This window comes from Bemisia tabaci, chromosome 3 (genome assembly GCF_918797505.1).
Source record: "Bemisia tabaci chromosome 3, PGI_BMITA_v3".
Lineage (NCBI taxonomy): Eukaryota > Metazoa > Arthropoda > Insecta > Hemiptera > Aleyrodidae > Bemisia > Bemisia tabaci.
The window spans coordinates 27,031,035-27,046,893 of NC_092795.1; the positions used below are offsets into that span (position 1 = coordinate 27,031,035).

A 15,859-nucleotide genomic window follows, 5' to 3' on the forward strand; every position below is an offset into this window, starting at 1 on the left:
CCATTTGTTCTCCTTTAAAAAAATAACATAGTTACGGAGATTTTCAGACACCGCAAACGAGTTATGTGATTGCCGACTTGCACCGTCGATAGTCTTTTTGATGTAATTATGTCTGATAGGAATGCATCAAGAATCAAAAGACGCAGAGGGGAGGCGAAAGAGGAGGAAAAAAAAGGAGAAGAGGTAGTAGTATAAGAAGAAGACGAAGAAGAAGAAATGTAGTAGAAGAGGATGAGACAGAAGGAGAAGAAGAATAAGATGAAGAAAATTGCGTCTTCTAATCCCCCTTTTTTCATTTTCTCCTTCGTCTTCCTATTCCCCTTCATCTTCTGCTCTCCCCCTTTTTCCTCATCCGCTTCTTCTCCTTTTACTCTCTTTTTCCTCCGAATCTCAACGCAGATAGAGGTCGGTTTAATTTCCTATTCTGCGTTAAAGTCTCCAAAGTGTTTTTACTACTTATTTCTATGAAAATTAGTGGGAATGAAAAATGTAGACCTAAATCAAAGTAATATTCACACCTTGTTACAAAAATGCATACATCCGCTCAGCCATGACGTATATTTCACATTATTTCAAAAGTTTATCAACCAGAGGCAAATGGAGTCCCTTTTTTAACCTTTTGACGACGGGTAAAAGCTTTTGCTTTCGAGGAATCATCATTTTCGCATTATAGGGTAGCAGCAACCATCGACCCTCTCGTCGGGTGTTGGTCACCTTCTTGTTGGTTGTTGAGCTTCGGGATAAGCAACAAGTGTACCAAACATCGGCTTGTTTGCCGAACGAATATTTCAACACGTCGCTCAAAATCCAACAAGAAGGTAGGTCAACAGTTGAGTGATGGATACCCGAGAGGAAAAGTTTCCACCGTTCCGACGACATAAGTGAAAAGTCTTAGGTTTTCTCCAGTATCTTCCGAGTATCGAGTACGTTTACAAATAAATGTTGCCTTTTTAGTCGTGGCAACCGAGGATCGGCGAGTAGTTTGGCGGGGTGCCAAGATCCGAGTCTGAGCCAAGCTGCGCCCACACACATGGGCAACCATCGATACCGTATACGTACGCCCTCCCATAGTATGGAGGTATACCAGTGTTAATTCAGTGCATCGCACTACCGTACTACTTCATGCTGTTTCCTCCATTTCGCCGCATAAATCTGTGCATCATCGGTGTCCTGACCTTGAACATGAAATGTTGCACTGTTTCTCGCTCGAACGAATCGTAAAATCCATCGGCCTCCGTTTGAATTGAAAGAGAGTAGAACATTATGGTGATCGTATCGAAATCTTGCGCCCTTATGATTTAACCTTGTTTGTTGTTGTAAAAACGACGTATACGATGTGTGATGCTCATAATCGGATTGTGTAACATCTCATGTAATTTGTATTTTCATCAGTTTTGGGTGATACTGAGATGGCATGCACTTCTGTGGCGCTGGAAAAAAAGTTTTATGACCCTTCAGACGTTGTCTTGTGTTTTCTCATAACATACGAATTTTCTGGAAAATGGTTGTATTTATCGTACATATTGGATTTTTCACGGAGTATTATACGCTGTTTGGTCAAGTGTTGGTTGAAGGGCAAATCTTCATGAGTCGATTCGAAATTGAAAATTGTATCACGGGAATTTTGGTAACTTTTGAATGCTTGTGCGGCAGTCGCGGAAACAAATCCGATTTAGTCTGGTGTATTTAAGCTTCACTTGACAACAAGTTGTAGCTTTTTCCTCAAAATTGACATCAGTAGCAGACGTAGCGCTGTCTGCTGGTCTTGACGTCTCAAGGGAGCCGACGCGGCTTGACGTCATACGCAACGATTGTTTTACCTAAAATGTTAATATTCTCGCCCGAGACCTGACGTGGAATATTAATAGACAAATAAATACCAGTGGCGTGGCGTGAATTGCGATTTATCGATTGTTATGCCATTTAAACCCATGATAAAGAATCGATTATTACGGTGTTCGCTGCGAACACCCTGTTTATCGATCCTTTTCCATAGGTTTAAATGGCATAACAATCGATATATCGCAAAGCACGCCACGCCACTGATAAATACTGAATTGATACTACTCTGCGTGCGTCGCACATTAGGGCCCGTTGCCACTTTTCGAGTGTTCACTGATCTTGACCTGTCTGTCACTGATTAATTAGACCGAATTCTACGGAAAACAACCTAGCAGATATCGCCAGATTGATACGTGTAAATTAGTTCAAGAGAGTTTGAGTTTCACAGGATTGCAGCGACGTGCAAAACCTGTATAAAATAGTAATGTGAAAGAAAAATCAGTATATTTCTTTACAGTATGCGTTAAAAGCATTTTGCTTTTTTCTCGTTTTAAGTGGATTATTAATGAAATTTAAAACTAATTTATCGAGTTATGCTCTTTGTTCGTGGTTTCAGAGGTTCATGTATAAGAGAGAACCGTAATTTGATCAAAATTGAGTGAACCCGCCACCCGTGAACTGCATTTAACATATTATCATCATGCGTGTTTTAGATCATGTAACTCACTAAACTGAAATCTGGCTGAAAGACAGGCAAAAGGATTATTATGAAACTCTGAAAACAAATTATATTTTCAGTCGCATAACTTTCTGAAAAGTAAAAACGGAATGGGACAACAGGACCGTCGGATATTTCCGAGAACAGGCGTACTTTGATTGGACCGGTTCTTTTTCCAAAAGAGCTAAGGGCTCGTAAAAGTCGTTCCGCGGTCAGAAACAATATTAAAAAATCCCTAATCTGACAATAAAAAACGATTAGAGAAAAAATTATGATGAAATGGCCTCTCGTTCGTAGTCGTAATATTCGTCCCGGACAAAGGATGAACTGAATTTGCCAAATTGAACGGAATTTTTTGAAATCCGTATCGAAAAAAGTACAATAATTTTCGCGGTATTTCGTTTCGTCATAAGCTCAAAATTTCATCAGGTATTCAAAACCGGAGTCTTGACCTTGGATGTCACATGTCGAGACCGGGGCTCGAACCCCGCACCACCGTGAAGTCGCGTGCCGACCCTAGGACGACCATAACGGGCCGAAAATCTTGACGCAATCTGAATTTTAATTATAAATCATTCGAAGATGGCAGCGGCCGGAGTTTTTTCTACATTTTATTGCCAATTTGGTCTCCTCCTAATTTGGTCAACCGCCGTTCCTACAATGTATTTGAAAGTAAAATAACCCCGCTCGTTTTGGAATTGCGGTCATTAAAAACTCCCTCGGAAAATTATCTCTAGGTTAATTGACCGCCGTGGTATTAGGTCGGGTAATTGATAGGCGAAGATTATTTTAAGTTGGTAATCCTCTTCTGCTTCCATTTAAAAGTTTGAAAAACAATCGATGTTTATACAGTGGATTTCAATGGAGGAAAACGGTTTATCAACTTGGAAGAATCGTTATTGGGGATTTGATTCTTGAACCTTTATCCATTTAATGAAGAACGACCCCTGATCGATAAAGTCTTAGAATGCAGTGTGTCGGAGGGAAAATTCCTGACTTTCCCAAGTTTTCCTTGAAAAAACTCCCGCAAAGTTCGTGGCATTTTCGATCTACAATGCGCTGATTTTTAAAAACGCAAGGTGCATTTTTTTTATTATTTTTTATTTTTTTTATTTTTTTATTTTTTTTTTAACAGTAAACACTTAGGGCACTCTGTTTTGAAAGAACGCAACAAATAAGGCCAATTTTAAGGCTTACGACGGAATTTGTTTCTTCGCTCGAATACAACAAAGAAAAGCGCAGTCATTGGAAGAAAGAAAATCATTACCCCAGCAGATTCTCGTTGCGTCGACGTGTAGCAACTCACATCACGCAAACAATTAGTTATATTCTAGTTGTGACAACAGAATCTTAGTGTTGAAATATTCCCATTTTTTTTTTATAAAAATAGGTATAAAAGTTCCATCAGTGGTAATTGATTTTTTACTCCGTCGTAATCCTGGAGTCATTCCCTCCTGAGTGATCGACAAACCTCTCGGGTATTACTTCTCCATTCTTTTTAGAGGGTTTTAATGGAAGAATCTGCTCAGATGGGGCGTATAAGACGATGCTCAAAAAGAGAATTAAAGTCGGTCAACCCAGGGGAAAAAAACACAAGTAAGACAATCGAGCAGAGAGGGGTCCTCAGAAAGACAGGAGGTGGTAGAATATAGAGGCACCAAGGAGAATATTCCTTGAGAACCCAACCAAGTGCTAAATATGTTTTGTTTTATCAGCAGCTTGATCTGGAGGACCGTTGTCATATCTGAAAAATACGACTTACCCCGCTTCTCTTCTCGTAATGTAACGAAAAGTGTCACCGCGTCCATGCACTGTGTTGCCAGCTTGTTCAATTAAATAGGAGTGTCAGTTTTGAATCCAGCAGGAATGAACGCAGCCAGAGCTTGTTTTGGAAGTAGGTGGAATTAAAATTCTTCTTTGAAGGGACATACTTATACTTAATCGATAAAATAGGTGTTTTTAGCCTTATTTGCTTCAGGAAGAGCTAGAGTACCTTTATAGACAGAGTATGGCCATTTCTGTTCCGGTTTTTCATTGGTCGCGAGCGAATAGGCTGACACGATGCTCTTAGGGCCGTAAATAAACAAACAAGATGGCCGTTATCAGCAAGCATGCAAGATTGAGGCTATGCACATCTTACATCCTCCTGGGATAAAGGTGAAAGGCAATTTAACAATGTTTTCATGTGTTTTTCGTGTGCTATTCGTAGATATGCTCGTTTAAATTGTTACTGCCGCATAATTGAAATTTTTGTCAAATTTAGCTTCTCATCGATGTTACGGTGAGCCGCCATCTTGCTTGTTTATTTACGGCCCTAAGAGCATCATGAAGCCTAAAAACTCGTTGACCAATCAAAAAGCGGAACAGTTTTCCTGTAGTAAAAAGATACGAATGGCCATACTCTGTCAATAAAGGTACTCTAGGAAGAGCGACCACCTTTTCGCAAACTACAGGTTTTTGAGTTTCCACTTTTTAATCGGTGAAGACGCTCCAGTGCCTTATTAGTGATCAAAATTCATGGCCTTAAATTTTTGACCTGCGTGAATGAAATAATGAAGAAGAGCAAATTACTAGATCCTCATGTTCTTCTTTCCGTAGATAATTCGTCAAGACTTAACTTTTTAAAATAAATTCCATGTATAACCTGATATGAAGTTAGAAAAAATTATCCGACGAATCTTATCAATCACTGAAAATTCCTCCTGAGATCAAATTTAGAACCATTCATTTCCAGAAATATTGCATAATGATCCTTTGCGGTGAAAAATAATCATTCAGGGATCATTACTACATTGATTACTATCAACGAAAGTAATGAGCAATGGGTTCGGCCAAAAGGTCTCATTTCCAAAAATTTCTCGGCATGTGACGCTCATCAAGCGAAGGAAAGACAATTATTATCATAAAGATGTGTTAAATATCTCGTCGTAGTAATTTTAAAGATTTTGCCGGTCTCATTTCTCGAATGAAAATTCAAAATAAGGATAAATAAATTAAAAAAATTCAATTTGAAAAAGGAGGCGAGTTTCGTTTCATCAACCAACCGACCGGTCGCTCTCTGAGCACGCAACGCGGGATAAACGTGCCCAACTTGTCAACAGAACTCACCTGTCATCCTTCTTTGTTTCAGCGTTTTAATGAGTTAAAAACTCAAAAAATATGGAAACAACCTTTTTCATAAGGGCAATTTGTGGATGCTGTATACGGGCTCGTCAGCCTCTGCATCTCACCTGTGCCCGTGTGTGTATAGGGGGAGGGAGGGAGGGGTTGTTGGATGATACCCCGGAATGATAAGCTGAAATATTTGTACGATAGGAATCTGGGGGATTAAGAAGCACGAAAAAGGGGTGGGCTACCAGTTACCTGGGCCCTGGAAGGGGTGGGCCGCGCTCTACCTGATGCGTGGGCTTGAGGTGCGTCGAAAAGGGAGATGTGGACCCAGAAATTATGTCTGGATTCAGAAATAATGTCTGTTTGCTGGATCCTCATTTCATTATTCAGTAATTTGTTTCGAGATTCTTTCTATACAACGTTAAAATAGCGTCCCCGAAACATTTTATGCAAGACCGTCCCTAGAGAAGAGAGAAATCTAACTTTCTTCTATGAAGTGATGCTGTGGGATTTTACTTTTTGGTACGTTATGATGAGAATCACCCCGGTGGAAATTTATATTGTAAAATAATTACATCATTTGATTCTCCATTTGCTTCTCCAAAAGTATGCAAAACTTGTTTCAAGTCACAAATAACAAGTATTAAAGATTTTCTCCTGGTTGAGCAGTTTTTGAAGCAAGAAATTTTGTTGAGGTCAAATGGGTGATGATTTAAGTTCGGTCAGATTCGGTGAGGAAGAGGTCAAAAGATCCCGTCGCAATGTAAAGCTCTCGGTTTCATTGGCGTCAATTCTGTTTGATACCTAGTCCAGTCGAACGTCTAAATTGAAACCACAATGATTGACTCCGCTTTCTGGAATAGTTTCAATATTTTTCCTCGTGATTTTGAAAACGAGAATCTTTAAAATGCGCAGAAGAATACACCCATTTTAATCCCTCCTTTTCCTCTTGGTCCTCAAATATTTTTCCGACTTCCTCCAAAAATATATCTGTGGTCCACGATCCCAGAGCCTGAGACTTTCCTCTGCAGGCTCATTGTCAGTTCGTCATCTCTCTATCTCACGATATCGCGACAAATTGCTACAACGAGCGAACGACCTTTCAGGTATTAGCATAAAAACCGGACTGCATGCCTCTCCGAGCTACAAATATGCACAGGCCGTTAAAAGAGAAGAAAACAAAACGAATCATTGGAATACCTTCTAAATATTTAGCCGGCCTTGGGTGGATTTTTATCCTTATTAATTGCATTTTTTATGCCGCGCGATCTGCTGACTCAGGCCTTACCTGCAGACTTTGCGCCCTTTCTCTTTCCCTCTCTCTTTAATTCCGTAAGTAGTTGTGTCCTTTTTTAGATTTAAGGGCGTCTTGGTCCGAGGAAATTCGACCCGTTCGGGAAAATAATCCGAAGAAGGATTTGTCGGAAAGTTTTTAGGATTTTGAATTTTCATTAAGTGAAAAAATTGGTCGGGCCGGAGTGACAGCTGAATTAATCAAGCGTAATTTTGTTCGACATGGAAATTGAACAAATTGCGTTCTCCTTTCCTTCCAGTCCCAATGTGACTGCGCAAGTTCTGTATGCAAATTAGTATAGTCTCGACCAAATAAATTTACAATCAATCTTACTCTGTCAAATTCGAAATTTTTGGGACTTACGACAGCAGGGATCAACTTCGATCGAAAGCTTTGGTGTCTCCCTCGGACCCCCTGGATCACCGAGCTTTTCAAACTTTCTTATAAAACATATGGAGGCAAAAATCATCGGAAATCTTAATTATTTTGCAAATAACCTATTTCTGCACAGTTCTGGCGGTGAATATTCCCGAACAAATACCTCCAAGTTTAAGTAAAATCATTTTGTACAACGTTAAGTATTAATACACAGAATGAAAATACACAATTAATGTGTTAGTATCGCCGATATATGTTTCAATTCGTCTTGTTCTTCCGGGCTTCAAAGTGACTTCAAACTGTTTCCAGATGAAATCTTGAATATTCACTTCACTTGACGCACTGTGGAATGATTGATCTCTCAATTTTTTTTGGGGGGGGGAGGAGGGGGGGGGGTTAAAATCAGGGAGTCGAGTCCTAAATTCAAAATGTTGCGGTACTGCTCGAAGCAAAGATGACCGCACCCATAAATCCTCAAAAATGTTACCCATCAGCCCGTTTAAATTTTAGATGGATAATGCAGGGTATCTAAAACACACGATCTCAGGTGCGTTGTTTTCCAAGATTTTATACGGTGACTGGTGAGTGACAGGGGGTATGGTGTAGTTTCTCAATCCCGAACCCGGGCCCTCAGATTTTCGCAAGAAGATGAGCTATCAAGGCTTTCACCGCGATCACTTTACGCTATGATACCGCCACCATATGCCGAAGAACATACTGCCGTGGGAAAGACGAACACCTTATGAGCATTTCGGACGTTGTCAAATTTCTCTCGATAAAATTCGAATTTGCCTGGAAACTTGTAGATAGATTTCTTCCAATTTTTCACAGGATTTTGTTCATACTTTAAACTGTACTATCTGAAAATTTTAAGCACGAATATTTGTAGCTTTTCTATATTTTAAATATTTTATCGGGGGAAGTTTGGTGACGTCTGAAGGCAACGGCTTAGGCCTTACGGCGTTCTACCTTAGCAAAGTAGATTAATCCCAGGAGCGTGGCGTGCTCGGCGATGTATCGATTGATCTGCCATTTAAACCTATGGAAAAGGATCGATAAACAGGGTGTTCGCAGCGAACACCTTAATAATCGATTCTTTACCATAGATTTAAATGGCAGAACAATCGATACATCGCAATTCACTGATTAATCCTCCCCAAATCCGAAGCTATCTGTTGCCGGTACGAAACACTCCCTCTCGGCGTAAGCCGATGTAAATGGCCAAGGCCGACCTGGACGACGGGGTCTACCTGTGGAATTAATAAGCGTTTAGGGACGGTCTTGAGTGGGAGAGGTTGAAAAAGGCTGCAAAAGGTTGGGGGTTGATTGGTTATGGTGATGATGGCGCCGGGAGTCTGACGCCTGCTGCTAGAACTCCAGTCCAGTTACATTCCGCGGAACGTTTTTGTCAGAAAAGGGCAAGTCCAGTTTATCGAAGAGACGCGTAAAGCTGGGACTCTTACGGGTTCGAAGGCTCGTATTGGGTTGCGAATGCTCTTTTATATCGATTAGGGATTCGTTACAAGGGCAGGCCCCTGGGGCCCAGGGGCGGACGAGAGCCTATTTTGGAAAACGCGGAAAACAATTAAATTCGCTTGCACCTTCCTCTTGACACTGATAAACGGTGGGCCAGTGGCGTAGCGTGCTGTGCGATGTATCGATTGATCTGCCATTTAAACCTATGGAACAGGATCGATAAACAGGGTGTTTGCAACAAGCACCTTAATAATCGATTCTTTACCATAACTTCAAATGGGGAAATATCTATAATAATCGATTATTCAGGCCTCGCCATTGTGGTGGGCTCTTGGTGGGCGCTGGAGTTCACGCCGGCCTAATTTTGCTCGAGTGGTGGACTTGATGTATACGCAGACACGTGAAATCAAAATCAATATATCTAAGAAATTTCTGTGGGGCGGCCATGAGTTACTTCAACTGGGGTAAGTTGGGGGTAGGAAATTCCTACGTACACCCGAAAATGACAATTTTTGGAGAAAATAGAAGAAAGTTGACTCTTGGGGCAAGGGCGCGACCTAGTATGGGGTGCTTCTTCTGGCTACTCTTCTGATAACAAGATGTCATCATTGGCGGATCCAGCAAATTTGCAACATTGTTTTTCTCCATGTTTTCATATGGAAATGTAAATCGATTCTTGGAGGGGCCAGATGCTCCGAAAAGAATCGATTATTTAACATAGGTTTAAATGGAGGGAATCCAGTGTTGCCAAATTGCTGGATCCGCCTTTGGATGCCATCCATGCAAGCCTTGGCCATAAAACGGCTGTCGTCAGTAACTTTTATATCCAAGAGGACCCCCCACGAGTAAGTTGTCTTAAAGCTTGAAGGTATCTAATTTCTGAAATTCTGGAAATGCGCTCTTTTCAGGGGCAAGTTCTTGACCACGCCCCCGGCCAAAAATTTCAGCTCCTCCGTTATCTCCGGTAGGTTCATTGTCATCCGGCAATCTCTGTCACAGGTAGTCGTGGAGTCGGGCCAACGACGAGTTCTCGCGCGGAATCTCTTAAAAGCCACGGTTCCACCAGCGATGCGCGACGCGAACTCAACTGCGCGGTTCTGCCGCACAATCGGACGCATTGATTCTAAACCTACTTGTTGTTACTAAGAAGAAGATTCGCGATGCCGACGTTTGCGGAAACTGACAGATTTTTAATCTTTATACTCAGTCGCGCGGCCGGTCGAACTCTTGCGGTCAGCTCTGTGTCGCGCGCTTTCTGTGGAAGCGTGGCTCGAGTTTGTCAGCCTCTCGAGGGAGCTTAAGCTGAAGTGCGTCTAATAGCTCGTTAAAACTGCTAATGTCCGATATCGCCAGGATTTTAGCGTAAATGGCTCCAAAACGGTTTCGTAGCTCCAGATACGCTGGAATAATAGTCTTATCGCCGAAGCAGCCCGAGTGCTCGCGATAAGCGCTGCCTGCTGCAACGCGGTTCAGTAAGTGCAACTTTAATCGGAGAGTGCATTCCGATGTTGCCAACTCTGAGCTTAATTTTTTATCGTTTTCGCGAACGGATCCAATTATTTATGAAAGGAGAGTTGTCCAAAAGTTCTGGGTTCGCATCCCGGTAATGTCGACAGATCATCATCGAACTTATACGTGGGTCCGCTGAAGCGCACTGTAAGAAAATTAACGGGCGCATTTTCTGCTACGATGGGAAGCAGAGCACAAAGTAACTTGGCTAATATTTTAATCCCTCATGGGTGGAGAAGGGATGAAATTCATTACGCCTTCAGAGGCGTGGTGTGCTTCGCGATATATCGATTGATCTGCCATTTAAACCTATGGAAAAGTATCGATAAACAGGGTGTTCGCAGCGAACACCTTAATAATCGATTATTTACCACAGCTTCTAATGGGGAACTATCGATAGATCGCTAAGCACGCCACGCCACTGTACAAATTTAAGTCTTACAGCTGTCCATATTATTCCCTCTTGTTTGTTTTTTCCTATAAATTGTGACATTTCCTTGATCCAGGGGTCTACTATCGTTAGACCAAAACACCGCGTGAAAACAATGGCTGTCACTATTTGTTAGTGCAATTCCTATGGTATTTTCTTGCTTTTCCGCTCCTCTGTTATTTCGCGGAGCGGTACAACTGACGACCGTCCTTTCGCAGATTTTTTAATGTAGTTTATCGCTCGCCTCATTGGTTCTCAGCGGAGAGCTCCGTCCGATACTCAGTCTCACCCACGGTCTCAAGATTTACCCGAAAAGTCAACAATTTCCACCCACACAACGTAAAATCAACAAGATTCAAAAAGGAATCAAATCACGCCCAATCCGGCATCGCCGGCTCATTCCGTTCGAATTTCCTACGGCCACGATCCTCGTCTCACTGTTTCCCATTCCTGAATAATTGCGCATGCTCAGTACTCTTTCTCTATCATCGGTTTACCGATCGCGTATGGTTGCGAGATGTCGCTTGAAACCGGGACTTTTTCTGCCTGTAAATAGCCGCGCAGTGTATTAATTTTATTTGCACACTCTGGCATCCTTGCGATCGTGCTACAGCTTCCCTTCACCCCCGCCCCCGCCCACCAAGGCTCCTCCTCCCCTTTTCTCTCCCTTTTTCATGCCCTGAAATTTCCCTTATCTGTAAGTACGAGCTTTATAACTGATTATAGCTCTATCGATTACTGTTATCTCAAGTAAGTAATTATTTCGATGTAACGTTTGAACTACCCGCGCCGCCGCGTGTACCGGTTGATGCCTCCTATTGAAAGCGCGTACCTACGCCTACAATTCTGCTATGCTAAGGAAAATCGCCGTATGAACCGTCAGGCGTTGCCAAATTTCCTTTCGTAAAACGCGACTTTTCCGGTAAACTTATGAGTATTTTCCTCCCAATTTTTCAGATAAATTTGTTCGCAATTTCATCTAACGATTCTGAGATTTTTAAGAAAATATATTCAAATCTTTCCTCAAAAATAAAAATTTTATCGAAGTAAATTTGGCAACTCTCGAATGTTCATACGGCGTTCTTCCTTAGCACGGTAGAATTGGGTTGCGATTAGAAAGCTGATTTTGAATCTTCCTTTCCGACTTTTTAACCCTTCTCTGCTTGGACCTTGGTACAATCATTTGGCTTGTACGTACTTTGATACAAAAAGCTCTTTTTTCTGACGGGACCTTCCGTTTCTTGCAGTAAAGCCTCTATAAACGCTGGAAGATCGTTGAGGGGCCAAAAGAGCGATTAGTCGTTCGCGCGAAAGTGAAAGAAGGAGGACAGAACAGAGGAAGGAAGATGAAAAAAATCAGTTTTATGGTGGAGAGGGTGAAGAAGAAGCCTTCCCTCTTCTGTTTGAGATGGTGAGTCCGCGACTCCGCGTTAAGGTCTCTCGAGCTCAAGAAAATATTTGAAGCTTTTAGAAAATTTATATGAAACTTGGAGGAAAGTTCTCTGAACGTCATCGAGTACCTCTGTTCATATTCGTTCAGATAATATTTTTCAGGAGCCAAAGACAGAAAGGGTGGGTTTCAAACGTAAAGAAAATTTGCGATTCCATCCTGAACTTCAGGAGACAAACTTAGCCAAATTGTACCCAATTCAGTCGTAAATTTTTGAAAATTATCCCAGGGAGACCAGCTGTAGGCCATCAAAAGACAATGAGGTCTAAACCCACCTCTCAATTCGCGTCGCATTCTTCGTAGCCCATTTCCTAGATCCTAGTTTTCTTGTTACAACTGACTTACAACTCACAATCAATGCCTTTCTCTTATTAGGGTCTTATCGGACCCGGTTATCTTGTCGGTCAGCGCGCATGGTATCTAGGCTGTTATGATGCCTGTTATCATGCCGTTTATCACGGTTTCATTATAAGCCACTCGTCCCGAAGTCATCCTTTGGCGGCCGGTCTTGAGTTTCCAGCTGCTGCCTTTGTGCCTTTCGCCACGGTCCCGGCAGGACTTTATGACAGCGCACGGCTCCAGCCGTCCGGACCGTCCAGCGGCAGTGTCCAGGACTCAGGGACGGGGAAGACCCTGATGACGGCGGCATCGCACGCACACAAACGCACATTTTACACACACGCGACAATCGAGACGGACAGGTAGGCCAGGTACGACCAAGTCGCCGCGTAGTGGTACTGTTATCCCGCGATGCCAGATTTCTGTCGACATTTGGACTCCTTTGTGCTTGCACCACAGGGAATTACTATTTTGGACTCATTTTAAATACAGCATTTGTACCATTAATTTCCTCATGCAGATGGGTGCTTCTCTGGATGAACCAAAATTTGCGATTTCTTTTTGTAAAATGAAATCCAACCGAAAGGTTAGTTTCCACTCAGGAGGTGCCGGGCCCGTTTACCAATGACGAAAGCACTTGCCCGACTGTTTGTCTCTGGGAATTAAAATAACTAATCTAGACCTTCATATGGCGTTCCCGTACAATATCTGATTGGCTCCAAATATATATACTTTATTTCTTCTAGAGGATGTTATCCATAGTATCTCTTTGAAATTATCCGAGAATATTTTGTACTAAATCATAAAAAATGACCAAAAAGTTTAAGAAAATGTGTCGGTAAGTTTTCTTCCATAGTAGGGACCGTCCCCGAATTACGTAACGCAGTTTTCTGGCATTTTTACTCCCCCTCCCCTCCACTTTGTAACGCTTTTGTGACGTAGACCCCTATTCTTTAACACGTAAAAAAAAAAAAAAAAAAAAAAAAAAAATGGCGTAACGCTCTCCTCGACCCCCCCTCCCCTCACCCAAAAGCGTTAGGTAATTTAGGGACGGCCCCATATTGAAATATGCGCGGAGATTTGCGGGATTTGCCATGCTTTAATCCGAGATAGGCACATTTCAACTTTCTTCATCAATATGACATTGATATGTCCTCTCTATGCTTGCGACGTCTATTTTGTATGGATAGAGGGCCGAGCGAAAATAAACAGACAATTTCCCTCTTATGACGAACCAAAATCAGTAAAATTTCCAGGGACATCTACCCTGTACTTCAACCGCGCTAAGTTCACCGTTCACTCCTATTATGAAACTTACAACTGGATTTTCGTCCTTCGCAAGTAAGCTATACCATCCCGACAAGGAGCCAACAGTTCCTGGCCTCGGAGGCCTTGGAGTTTCGTTGCGTCGGGTCAGTTCGGCAACGCCCCATTGGCCGAATTCTAAGTTTTCGGGGATTTTTGGGAGGAAGGGGGCCGTGCGGGGGGAGTCGGTGGAGCAGGGTATAGGTAGTGGTGCGTATTGAAGCGTTGTTACAACCTTGGAGGACCTTGTGTCAATTCCCATTATGCGTCGCCGCGGGAGGCGGCGATGAACCCGGCCGCGCTGCCATACTACGCACAAGAGCAGTAACTCCGCCACGGTGTGAACCCGGAGTCCCATAAGAGCCCTCGCTTACCACGGCTCAAGTCCCAGCGGAGTTACTGCTATCTTCCGCAACGCTGCGCGCCATCCACCGTCCGACATATCCAATCGCCACCAAACAAAGGAGCGCTCCACAATGGCCTCTTTTCACGCCCCGCCCCCGGCCCCCCTATCGCCCCGTCTCACCTGTCCCCCCGCCTTTTCACTCCTTTTAATAGCGCGGCGTTTTTTAATTTCCCCAATCTGTGTCTTAGGCTCATTATCATATCTGGCCTCATTTTTTCGATTTTCGATCCGTCATTTTTCCCAACCCCCGCGGCCGGGGAGTCTCCCGTGGGGTTGTTGTTTCCAGTGGGTGTGTTTGTGTGTGTATGTGTGAGTGGACGATTGGAAGGCTATCGCGCCGCTTAATTACATTTTTTTTTTAATCGTTGGAATTCGTGTTTCCGAGTAGTAAACCCGGGTCCGCCTGTCAGCTCTGGCTGCTCTGTTTAGGCCCTTTTCTCCCCGGGCGGGGAGGGGGGGGGGCGGTGGCCAATGCGCTTGCACGGCTTATCTAAGCGGTAGTTTCCTCGACCAGATCGGCCTCACGATAAGCTGCTCCGAAAGCATTCGTCGTCGAAGTCCGTCTTTCAACCGCGCGTCATTTCTCCGCCGGCTTTCGAATTTTTTACATTCCCGAATTCTGGATTTGGTTTTTTTTTTATTTGTACCTCAAATGGGTCCTACTTTAACGGTTGCTAACTCCACTAGATTGTCACTGTAGTGTTGCTTCAAATTCTAGTCTCGTTCTCAAGCTTAGGAATGAAGAAGTTTCAAATCGGGAAATCATAATTTGATTATTACTGAAAAAAAGGAGGATTCAGTCGATCTGCAGGTAAGCTGTTATTTTTATTGGTGGTCCAAGTAATTAAATATTATTGTAACTTTTTTTTTACCCACGAAATAGCGGAGCAGAAAAGGGGCCCGCCCGATGGCTGCATCACGGCCCAATATCTGTGATAGAGAGCGTTCATGAGTACGCAATGAGAGGTGACTTACCGTTGAGCCGTTGTGACACGTTAAAACCGCATCTCAATAATCGATTTATCTAACATAACTTCAAATGGGAAAATATCGATATTATACATGCCTCGACACTGCCGTGAGTTCTTCCGCATCACTTACGAGGTTCTCGCAATTAGCAGCGTCAACTTTGGGGCGCCGCTGTGTCGCGTTGGGAGCTTTTTAGTTTGGATGCGTCATCGTCCACTAGGTCCGATCCCTTACGGGGGGGGGGGGGGGGGGGGGGGGCGATCGGACTGATGCCAGCGGGGGCCGCGACCATCTGGGCACTGGGCAGTGGCGATCCGCGACATAATTCGCGACAAAACAAGGGCAGGCACTCAAGAGAAACAGGGGCCAGCTTCCCGTTGCCACACGCACAACAAGACCCGCCCGCACCGTCAACTGTTGCCGCGCAAAACGGATGCATTTAACCGCAGTGTAGGTGCATTCCACGGTGTCTTATTTTTAACATTTCCACACGTGTAATGCGCCAGAAAGGATGGTTGAATATACGTCTTTTCAATCCAAAAGAAGTGCATTCTACCTTAAATGTGGCCCGAAACAACTTTTTTCGATTAATGCAAAAATCTATACGGAATTTTTTTTAAAGAAAGAAGTGGGTTTTTTTAAAGAAAGAAAGAAACGTGTTTTTGAATAGGAAGGAATGTGTTTTAAAAGAA

General features: G+C 43.0%; 1 protein-coding gene across 2 annotated transcripts in view; it reads left to right on the plus strand.

The window, feature by feature from the left end:
- The window catches only part of Egfr (epidermal growth factor receptor), a 240,717-nt gene that overhangs the window by 160,696 nt on the left and 64,162 nt on the right, over positions 1-15,859 (plus strand). The window contains exon 1 of one of the 2 annotated variants that reach the window (XM_072298093.1): positions 14,770-15,009. The exons of the other annotated variant lie outside the window; for it this stretch is intronic. The gene's annotated coding sequence lies outside the window, so the exon portion shown is untranslated. Of the gene's footprint in view, positions 1-14,769; positions 15,010-15,859 lie in introns of those variants that run through there. 2 annotated transcript variants of the gene reach the window in all.